Here is a 13,076-nt window from a genome sequence, read left to right on the forward strand (position 1 = left end):
GTTATTTTACCAAATAACCCTTTATTATTTTATCATAAACAAAAAGGTAATTTTGTAATATTTGGAAAAAAACAGGGGTATTTACGTCAGAAAAGACAACTTTGTTTCCATCGCAAATAGTGGCATTACTAGCGGCCCATAGAGAGAGAGGGAATATAAAAAAAATAAAATAAAAAACGAAAAAAGAAAAGTGAAGGCTGTGGGAGCAAATTACCCGCCAAATTGAACGGCTAACAAACTGAGAATCGGAGGTGGGACCCAATTGTGTTGTATTTATTGTACCACCTATCGCGCCGGGGTTCTGACAATAGTAATGTGGGACCCATCTGGACTCGAGCCTCACGCACACTCTCTCCACCAAAGCCAACTACTTTACTTTTTTTTTTTTTTTTTTTTTTACTTAGATTGACCCTTCTTTTGCTTTTTCTGTTTTATTTATCTTTTCGATTTTATTACTTTTTTACTGTCTTTCGGTACATCTCCCAAAGTTACTGACTTGTTGTTGTTCTATGTTACTCAAACTTCTTTCACCGTTGATACTCCTCGAGATTTGAATGTAGAACTTGGAACCAAGGAACCACTCGAATGATTGATTGATCGTCTCTTCTTCCAAACACAGTAATAACACGCCCAACACCATTGCCCCCTCTAATTATTTCATCTTTTATCTATTGAGTCGTGATAATCTGAGTCGATGGCTTAATTAGCATGGTTTTAAAACTCATTGAGACCGAGTCGACCTTCAACAATGAGTAAAATGAACTTGAATTTTAAAATCTCATCTAATACATTGGCTTGTCTATCTGTCTCATTGGTGGACGATATGAATATGTATCAGACGAGTCATCTTGATCTGAGACGAGATTTAAAATCTTGTGACTTAGACCCATAATTCAGTTGGTTTGACACATTGCAAAGAAAATAAATTGTGGGTTTGAATCCAACTTATCTTTCAAAAAAATATGAAAAAAATTACTAGCTTGTCAATTTAAAAAGTATTAAATTTTACTTAAGAAAATGAGTCGTGCTGGGGTGACACAGGATTTATTGTAATTCTCAGACATGCTTACATAACCGTAGATGATTTTTACTCATATCGTGAGAAAACACATCTATGATTATGTGCACATCGCACGTCAGACTTGTGAGAATCATAGTAAATGCTTTTTGTCATTTCAGTATTTTCCTACAAAAATTGTTATTTTGGAAGCCTGTCTCCTTTTTCATCTCGTAATTGAAGATGAGAAAATGGAAGTGGGAGAGTAAAGCAAAATCAAATAATAATAAAGATTTCATATTTAACGGCTTCAAAATAAATAGGATTTGATGGGAAATGGTTTACATTGATTTTATTAGTCAGAAGAAATGAGACATTGAATGTGGCATTCCTCGTAGGATAAGTAGGACGATTAAAGTGGAGCCGCCCCTTTCATAGTATTGTATGACCAACACATCACAATCAAATTAAAAGAAAAAATATATATATTCTACAATGTAGTAACTAAACTGTAGTTAATTAGCCGAACATTACGCAATCAATCAACAAAATTTTTCATAGATTAGTTTGAATTTGACTTTGATTTTTAGCTTAGTTGAATTAGTTGACTAGTATTTGGACATGGATTGATATGAATCCTTTTTATTTAATTATATTTTTTTATGGATAAACCAGACTTGAACCCAAAACCTCAAAGTTGTTTAATTTGCATTTTGTGAGTCTAAGCTTAAAATGACTTGAATCAATCATAAGGTCTTGGCTCAATGTCTCCTCGAACTTGGTTTAATCTTTTAAAATCACTTGGATCGTCACCAGGGATCAGGTTGGGATCATTTAAATCAATTATGTTGACTCACAGTTTGTTATCACAATATAAGATTAGGTCGTATTGGATTATGGTCTAACACTTTAGCAAGTGTCCGTCATAATATAATACAACCTAACCTAATAATCTAATATTTGTCACAATTAACTATAATGATGTACAACTAACAACTAACAACTAACGACAAACTCATCATTTTGAAAATTTTATCTTTCATCATCCAAAAAGTTATAATTTTTTTTCCTCTAAACATGTCAATATCTTTTAAAAAATATGTTGTTTTATAGCATGAACCAATTCCATCATAAATTAACAATAATTTCAATGCTTAATAATGTCAAATTGCAAATTTAATTTTGTCTTATTGTTGCTTTAGTGAAAGTAGCAAACCTCCTTGAAAATTGAATTTTATTTATAATAAAGGGTGTAACTTTTGATCTGGACATCTATATATTCCACTATTATTATATATATTTTTAGAGTAATTCATGTCTTTGCATTTGAAGATTGTTTTATTTATTTTTAACGCTTCAAAAATCAATCCCCAAAAACTCCTACAATAGTCATGAAATATAGAAAATAAATTAATGTGAGGCACAGTTACCACCAAAATATTAAGGGATATTTAGTAAGAAAATCCTATATTAAGAATTTTTTCTAAAATTAATTAAAAGAATAATGCTGAAGTGTCCTCAAGATTGGACCTCACACCACACACCTTGACGTGAAAGTGTATGGGAAACATAGATGCTTTTCCTTGAGATATGAGTGAAAAACATTTATGATTTCTATCCAATTACATGTCATGTAGTATAAGATCCAATCTTGAGATCACATCCAACACGACTCTAGTCAAAAACATCAAACCATCGTCTAATCTAATAGATGCAAATCTATGCAGGTGGCCAACCACAAGAAGAATTAATATAAGTCAACAAACACCAGTAAATAATGTGGGTTGAATTATATCTCGCCTACTATAACAACAAAGCCTTATCCCAAAGAGAGATGTTATCATCTCACTCTCTCTCATTTATCAAGAAAGTAAGGGTTAAGTAGGTTCCATTACACTTTCATGCGTAGTGAATCAATAAGGCCTACCAGCCACCGATCTACCAAATCTAGAACATATCAAACACCTCATCTTATTCAACTGTCCCTCACCCACACTCACACACCATATGAGAACATGATCCATGTCAAGGCATGTGAACGTGCCACCAATACATCCACGTTACCTCCAAAAAAAAGAATGTGATTCCTCCTCCTCCTCCTCACCTTCCCTCCTCTTTAATTCAAACACCAAATTCTAGGGTTTCACATTCAATTGACTTAGACTAGGGTTTCAAATGTCAAATCATAAATTTTCGCTTTCTTTATTTAAAATTAAATTGCTTTGACTTTGAAGATCTTGGGATCCAACCCCCACATGGTTTCAATGATTTATACATGCCACGACAATCCTCTAGTGTTTGGAGGATAATGCCCTCCACTTATTAGCTCAAAATCATGAGTTATACTTTTTAAAGATGGTCGGTATGCTTGTGTTTATTAGTGGGTATTTGCTATATAATTACATTACATTTTAGGGTATTTTTCTGTTTTTTTAACCAACCAACCAACCAACTCATTGTGCTGTTGGATAGACCAACACAATCTCCATGTGGGTCTCAACTTTTTTACACCCACTTCTTAGTCGAGGCATGGTATCACATGGTTATGTGCTAATTGTGTGAGTAAGAAATGGAAACCTATTAATTAGGGTAGATTATCATTTCGTGATTCAAATAGGATGAAATTTCAATTATGACTAACTGTTTCATTATACCTTATAAGTTTAAAGTGATAATCTCGTTTCTTTATATAGTAATAATCTCATTAAAAATAACAAACCTGCGAGATCGTCATTTTTATAATCAACGAAATTGTCACTTTAAAATAAAAAATGTAAGATCTATATAGTTTTATAACGAATCTAAAAGAGGTTGACGTGCTGGTTGATGGAAATCACCCTTACACGTACTGTTAGAGGATTTTCAATATTGTACACCTCAAGCTCTATGCCATGATCAATTTAATCCAATTATCTTACTCTACATTATCAAATAAAATTTGAGATGCCTTCGATCTCCTAGTACATCCAACAAACATACATCTTCAGGGCTCATTGCAAATCCTGGCAAATATGGCCTTGGGTTCGTATTCCATTAAAAATTCTAGAGCATCAAGTTACATGTTTCTTGTCCATTCCCTCATAACCTCCCTCGAATTCCCTTAAATTTACATACATTACCCACATAAATAGTTTTTTGAAGAAAAAAAATTAATTTAATTTTAAGGAAACCTAATCCCATCACAAATTTAAACTCCCAATCAATACTAATAAAAATAAGATAACCACTCCATTAGATGAGAATTTCTCTTTTGGGATTTTTTCCGTCTTGTACAAGACCATGCCATATGGCATGATAGATGAGAGGAGAGGTAGAATTTGAGATGTAAAATTAGATTTCCCTCAAAATATTTCCATTTCAAGATAAGATTTTGGAAAAAAAAGAAAAAGAAATTGAATTAAATAAAATTAAATATATTAATAAATGTAAATCCATCAAATCAAATTAAATCAAGATCTTACTAATAGTGGAACCAAATGTGACAATTCTTTGATCCAATAATGAATTTAGATTTGTCTTATAGAATTTGTAAAAAGAATCTTAGTTTAAATGGCAAGGACGGTAACCTAGGATTCCATTCCTCCGTACCAATTAAAAAAAAAAAAAAAAGATTTTTAAGAGTGACTTTAGGATGTTAGACAATATACACTTTATAATAATGAAATGGACATGTGGTTGGGTCCCCAATTTGGTGATCTAATAAGTCGTCCCATTAATTGTGCTTGATTAACGGAACTAGATTCCATGTTCAATTGTTGGGGTCCAGACCCACAGAATTGTGATGTTGATGGAAGGTGTGGATGTAGGGATGATGAAAGATATAATAAGTCTGAAAAGGAGATAAAAGTACCAAGTTGCGTACTTTGGTGGAAAAACAGAGAGACGGTATTATTGACTGGTGATCTAATAATATGTCCGTATAATAGGACATTTGGGGGTAAGGTGGAACCCATTTTTTTATTTTGTTCATACCAAGTACCAATCCCAACAAGGTTTTTAATAGGAGATCTATGGTTGAGATGTGATTATATTATATATTATATATATATATATATATTAGATCGGATTATTTTAATAAAATCCTAGACAATTTTCAAGATAATGTTTTATTTTATATGTATAAAAGTTTTGGAATGAGCTGATTTTTTGTGAGGGTGATCTCTATAGTTAATAGAGTGCCCTCACAAAAAAATATTAGTCAATTCTGAAATTTCTAATCTCATGAAAAATGATTACAAACTAACGATAAAAAATTGACGATTTATGATTCTTCAACATATAAAGTATGGTTAGAAATTTTAGAATTGACTGATTTTTTGTTATCATAAAAATCATCTTTACAAAAAAAATTCAGTTCATTCTAAAACTTTAACTCATATAAGACAAAATACTTTGTATAGAATGTTGTCTAGGATTTTGTCAAAAGAATGTTAATCATATATATATGGAAATGTTCAGAATCAAACATTTTGGCAAAACATTTTTCAAAACTTCTAACCCCATAAAAAATGGTTTACAAAAAATGGACGGTCCATGATTTTTCAACTTGTAAACATGGGACTAGAAATTTTTGAATGGGTTGATTTTTAGTGAGGATGATCTCCTCACCGTAGAGATCATCCTCACCAAAAATCAGCCCATTCCAAAACTTCTAACCCATGTTTTGAAAAATGTTTTGCCAAAATGTTTGGTACTGAACATTTCCCATATATATATATATGGACCGTCCATTTTTTATAAATCATTTTTGATGGGGTTAGAAGTTTTGGAATGGACTGATTTTTTATGAGGATGATCTCCTCATTGTAGAGATCATCCTCACCAAAAATCAGCCCATTTCAAAACTTCTAACCCATGTAGGATAAAAATGATTGGCTAAAATGTTGGCCAAAATGTTTGGTGCTGAACGGACCCTATATATATATAACAAATAAAAGTAATGAATTCTTTACTTTTTCACAAATAGAGTCATGTTAGAGTAACATTGAAATTGACATCGTTCCTCTCACATTGGTGTGCATAGAACCAACCAGAGATGTTTTTCACTCGTATCTCGATGAAAACATCTATGGTTTGTACAACGTTCACAATGGCAATGTGTGAAACGATGTCAATTCGAATATTAATCCAGCATTTTCCTAACAAATAACGAAGTTGCCAATGGATAGATCTTCGTGAAATACATTTCGAGATGAAATATATATATATGTCCCAAGATAAGATAATTTAGGTAGTTTACATTAGTCTCTAAGATAAGACTTAGGTCAAGGAGCATGTTATCAATTTGAAAAAACAAAAGGGCATATCTCTAATATCAAAGAAAACATGGAGGGAGCAATGCCTAAATCATCCTAAAAAATGACTGAACTACCCTCTTCTCCAACCTCTTGGCCCAACCTTGTATCTTGGTGACAAGGTCCTACGTGTTCTCCCCACGATTTGATTAATCATTTTATTTTATTTTTTTTCTATAATTTTTCTTCTGAATTAATTAAAAGCAAATAAATAATTTTTTTATTTTTTTAGATGACTTTGCCAAATAAATCAAGAGTTATGGGGTTTGGGAGGAAAATCAAAAGATTTTTTAGAAGAAAAAAAAAACAAGGATAGTCAAACAAACAAATTAAACTGCTCTCTATGGCAATATAATGACATTAAAGCATATTTTTCTAACTATTATAATCTTTTGAGTCGTGTTGAGTTGACATTAGATTTACTGCAATTTTTTCATTTCTGATGCAGAGGTTCACACATAATTGTAGATGTGTTTAGTTGTATCCCAAGAAAACATCTATGGTCACTTGCACACCTCCCCGTTAGAAATGTAAAAAAAATAACAGTAAATCCAATGTCACTCTATCATTAGTGTAATTTTTTTTAATATTGAAATTCGTGCTGTATTTTAGGGAAAAAAAACATAAACAATGGTTTGCTAGACAGATTATTACCATCCTTTACACCTAAACCCATCAAGTTTCCAATATTTTGACCTAAAGAAAGCAACACAATAGCGAAAATAGATGAATTATTATAAAATTGGAAAAAAAGAATAAAACAACAATTTTCGAAGGCTGTGTTTGGATTGAGAGGAATGGTTGTTTTTCAATTTGTCGAACCAATTGAGCCATGGTTCTAAGTCCCACAGTGATACACATTTGATTGTCATGACCATGGTTTCAAAACTCTGTCTGAGTTGTCTCGGACGAGACAATCCATTAAACTCAATTTACATGAGATTTAAATGTATTTAAATTAAAATAACTATAATTTTTTAATAAAATAACATAGATTAAGAAATGTTTAGTCATAAAATCATGTGTTTATTTATATAATAAATATTTAAAATCTAAAAAAATTAATCATTTTAATCAAAATCTATAAAATCCCAATTGACTCGGTCAAGTTTTACTGACACAACTGAGATTTTCAAAATATCGCCCGATATATGTCATATATCTCACGGGATGATGTGAATGTTGACACTCCGTGCAAATCTGTATCATTGTCGTTGCTCAACAAGACTGAGATGACTCAGGCATCTCAGGCTCGGATGAGATTGAGATGACTTAGGCATCTCAGTCTTGGACAAGATTTAAAACCATGGTCATGACTCATGATGAGGGTCAGTATAATCTTGATGGTGATTATGTATTTAAGGATTGGTATACTGTCCTTGGCGAAGGGACTTTTTTCTAAATAGTCTCAAAGTTTTGGATGGTCTCTTAATTGTCTATTTAGTGAACTTTTCTTTCTTAACAATCCCTAGACATCATCTCAAGTGTATAATATCTTTAAAATACCTAAACTACCATTTTTATCATCTTCTTCATATAGTTAAGTTTTCCGACGGTAATTACGATCATTTCCAACGATCTTTGATTATGAATGATGAATGGAGAATGACATTCTCCTACTTTTAAACATTTAGATGCATTTTATTTATTTATTTTGATTATTCATTAAGAAAAATGAAGAACGAAGTTGAGATTTTAGCATTACATCGTAACTTTTGATTTGCAATTACGATTTACGCATTTTGGGTATTTCAAGGAGATTTACCTATATCGAAGTTGAAAATAAATATATATATATGGTTCGCATTAGAACATCGAGTTCACCACTTTTTATTGTGTAGTTCAACATTTAATTATTGTCGAGTTCGACAATATTTTCATAAGAAAAAACCGTTGAAGTCGATTGTCAAACTCAATAGTAATTAAATGGCGAACTAGACAATAAAAAGTGGTGAACTTGACATGGTAAATGCGAATCGAAATTTTTTTATATTTTTTATTTTTAAATTCAATACTGAGTAAATCTCCTCAAAACACCCAAAATCCATAATTGCAAATAAAAATTATAGCTTAATCATAAAAATAAAAAAATTGAATCTCAACTTTGTTCTTCATTTTTCTTAATGAAACATTGAAATAAATTCAAAAAATATGTCTAAATGTTCAAAAGTAGGAGAATATCATTCTCCATTCGTCACTCATTATCAAAGATCGTTTAACAATCACAATCGCCAATGGAAAACCTAACTTTGTGAAGAAGATGATAAAAGGGTAGTTTGGGTATTTCAAATACATTATACACCTGAGATTAGGGGGTGCAACTTGGTTCGGTTTGAGGTCAAATTGGAATCAAACCAACATAGGTCGGTTCCATTAAATAAGAACCAGAACCGAATCAAATTCCATTGGAATCAAACCGAACTAAAGTCGGTTCGGTTCTACGGGTCGTCAATATTCTATAAATTGTAAACAATATTTTTTAATATAAAAACAAATATATAATAAACATAAAATTTTATACAATAAATCACTAATATATCCATAAGAAGTCATTAGTTTATCCATAAAATATGACTAATATGTGTCTCAACTCCTAAAATAATTCATAAAAATTATTATATACACATATTTATTTATTGCATAGGAGATCAATTTTCGATTTAGTTCAGTTCTATACAAGTTTGACCCAAGAACCAAACCAAATTGATCAGTTCTCCATTTTCGTAATCCGGAACCCAACCGCAACTTGTTTCAAACTCAACCAAACCACCCCAAAACTATCGATTTGATCCGGACCAAATTCGCCACCTACCTAAGATGAGGTCCAGGACTGTTAAGAAAAGAAAAGTTTTCTAAATGGGGCTATTAAGAGATCGCCCAAAACTTAGGTACTATTTAGAAAAAGGTCCCTCCGCCTGATCCTTCAAGTATTTTTTCCCATAAAATATGCAATCGTGAACATTGTACCATCATCATTATATTAAAAGACCTAAATTTATGGCTGGTCCTTTTTCTTCCTCAATGAAGGTGCAAGGTAGCACACAAAATATTATATAAAAAAGGGAAAATTACTAAAACAAGAATAAATAAATTATTAATTATTAAAAAATAATAATTTTTTCAAATTTATCAAAAAAAATAATAAACCAATAATTGTATCATCAATTTTTTAATGGACAAAAATACCCCCATGAGATGGTCCAACCACCGATTTTCATATCCCTTGATAAATTTGAAAAAATATTATTATTTTGATAAATTCAAAACAAATATTATTATTTTGATAATTACAAATTAATATATTATTTTTTAATAATTTATTATTACTATTTTTGATAACTTATTATTATTATTCCAAAAAATATTATTATTAGTTTTTTGATAAATTCAATATATTATTTCTAGAAATTTACTAAAATTTACTATATTAAATTTTTTTTTTCTAATTTTCACTACTTATAAATATGTACTTATTTATTTTATTTTATCATATTTATTGTAATGTAATCCTTAAAAATATATTTATTTGTAACCCTAAAAATTATTATTTTTAATAATTATAACTATTATATTAAAAAAATTGTAATTAATACTTAAAAATAATAGTGAAAAATAAATAATATTGATAATTTTATATATTATTTCTAACTATCATTATATTTATAATTATTATTTGTAAATCAGTTATATTAATAATATAACATTAAAAAATAATATTAATAATTAAATGTATTATTTGTTATATTTTATTATTTACAAATAAATATAATAACTATTATTATTTGTTATATTTCTTTATATTAATACTTACAAATCATATTGATAATTACATATATATATATATATATATAGTTATAACTTTTGAAATAACTATTATTTATTATTTTCATAATTATAACATTATATTCAATTAAATTTAACTAATACATACAAATACTTGAAATTATTATTTTTAATAATTATAGCTATTATATTGTTTTTTTCATAATTTTTCTTAAAAATTAGGGCAAATCATTACAAAAAATAGTATAGTATGTTATAATTATTAAATAATTAATTATTTAAATGAATTTATAATAATATAACAAAAAATAATAATTAAGCACATAAGATCTTTATTTGATATTTTTGAAGAATATATTTTTTAATTATTAAAATGTAAAATTAGTTAAAATCGGTTGAGTTATCTTTCGAGTTGTTAGAATGTGATGACATAAAAATAAAATAAAGTAAACGAAGATAAAGAAAAAGAAAGGGGAACTGCCACATTGTTAAGTTCATTATACCATATGATAACACAAAATCTTTTTAAATAAGTAATATTTTAACTAGGGGTGCAACTTAGTTCGGATTAGAGCAAAATCAGAACCGAACCAATCAAGATCGATTCCATCACATGAGAACCAAAACCGAACCGAATTGTTTTAGAACCGAACCAACCCAAACCGATCTTTATTCGATTTGGTTCGATTCCGTTCCGTTCCATTCCATGGGTTGCCAAGAGATTTACGGTTTGGTCATAAATCGCAGCCGCAACCGGAGAGAGAGAGAGGGATCGATCAGCCGGTGGCAGGCTGACAGTCACTAGCAACTGCTAATAGTAGGTCGTAGAGAGAGAGAGAGACTGATCGGTCGGCGGCAGGCTTAAAGCCTCTAGCAACCGCTGGTGATAGGTCGTGGAAACGAGCGAGAGAGATGACGAGAGAGAAAGAGAGATCGATTGACCGGTGACAGGCTGGCAGCAGGTCGCAAAGACGAGTGAGAGAGAGAGAGTGAGAGAGAGAGAGAGATATTGATCGACCGGTGGCAGGCTGACAGTCCCTGGCAACCACTAGCAGTAGGTCACAGAGACGAGAGAGAGCGATGAGAAAGATGAGGGTTGATTGGTTTTTAAAAAAATAAAAAATTAAATATTTATTTTTATATTAATATAATTCGATTTTCGGTTTGGTTCAATTTTTTATATTACTTGAACCGAGAACCGAACCGAATTCATCGATTTTTTATTTTCTAAACCTGAAACCGAACCGATACTAATCTAAACCGAACCAAACCAATCCAAATTTCACAATTTGGTTCGGTTATCGGTTTGAACCGAATTAAGTTGCACCCCTAATTTTAACATATCATTGAACATTATAATTAAAAAGCTGTGATTGGCATCGGAACTTTTACTTATTACACATCAATTAGAATTAAAAAAAAATACATTAAGTCAATAATTGAGTATAAGTTTGGGTGCCAATATAAACTATCATTTTTAATTTTTAATTTTTTTTTAAGATTTAGATTTTATATGAGCCTAATCCTAATTGTAAATAACTGTTGAATATGTAATAGTGCTTTATAATGTTAAAGTAATAACTTGGACCAAGCTTTTGTAGTGCTTAAATGGCATGTTTTAATATTTAATTAGGATGTGATAAATAATTTAAGAATTGGGATGTAATAAGTAAAAGTTGGGGTGCCAATTGCAAGTCTTTAAAATTATCCTTAGATAATTTATACTTGATCATAGTAAAATGGGCAATTTTTTCATTATAAATGAATGATTTCGCCAAAGGGAGGATTTGTAAGAAAGTTAATAAAATATTAAGGTTTTGAGAAAGTTGTTTATTCTTCTTCTTCTTTTTATTTATTTATTTATTTATTTATTTATGGACATACAAGACTAATTGTTAATTAGTAATTAGCCGGTGAAGGTGAGTTTTGAACCTGAAGCCAAGTCGTGGTCATGATTTTTAACGTCTCATCTCATTCAACTCCAATACCGAGTTGACTCGAACGATACGTCTCGTCTCGTTCGAAATTGAGACAATGATTTTTAATTACTTAAAAATTCTGAAAAAATTTAGAAATAATTCTTATTAAAAATGAATATATATATATATATATAATTAAAAAAAATCAATTTGAGGGGTGAAAGAATAGAGGGGTTGAGGCTTTAATTCATCTGTCTTGGTTAACTCAGACTAGATTTTAAAAATCTCGTCCAATATGTCCAATCTAACTTGTAAGTTAATCATTTTCTGCACTGTCTCATTTGTATCGTTCGAGATATTAAAAAATATCGTCTAAGACGACTCGCTTATCTCATGATACGCAATCGTCTCAAAATACTTTGTGAGTTAGTCTCGTTCAGCTCTGATACTGAGTTAACTCGGGTGATATGTCTCGATCTCGAACGAGTTTAAAAGCCATGATCGTGGTACAAACACTCACTAACTTTAACCAACTTAGCAACTTGAAGTCTTCTCAAGATGGTATGTTCTACTTTAAAGGTAGAATATATCAATAATATTTGGGTTTGGGATCTGCCTAGTAATTTTCTATTTATTTTTTTTACTATTAAATAGATATGGAAACTATTTACGCTTTAGATTTGAATAGTGCATGCACTCCTATACTTTAAAAAGTATGAAGTTTCCCAAGCGCAAGCAAACATAGAATCATGTTCTGAACTTTCTCTTCTTTATTCTCATGTACTACACTCCCCCTACTATTAGGTCCACTCTTTCCTACTTTTCCAACTACTCAAACAACCTTATCTTCATGATTCCTAGCTCTAGTTCTAAAAACAAAACAAAAAACAAAAAACTACCACAAGTTACTTAAGGGCTCGTTTGGATGGTGGAGTTGGTTGACATGTGCACGGACGGAATTAATGGAATGGTAGTGCTGGAGTTGCAACCACAGATTCGGCAATTATTCAGCAGAGGATTAATTCGTTTTAATCTTGGATAAATCCATAAAGTTTGCGAAAAAAAAATTCGCATATTTTTTGG

The sequence above is a fragment of the Akebia trifoliata genome, chromosome 15 (assembly GCF_017979445.1).
Source record: "Akebia trifoliata isolate Shusen 1 chromosome 15, ASM1797944v1, whole genome shotgun sequence".
Lineage (NCBI taxonomy): Eukaryota > Viridiplantae > Streptophyta > Magnoliopsida > Ranunculales > Lardizabalaceae > Akebia > Akebia trifoliata.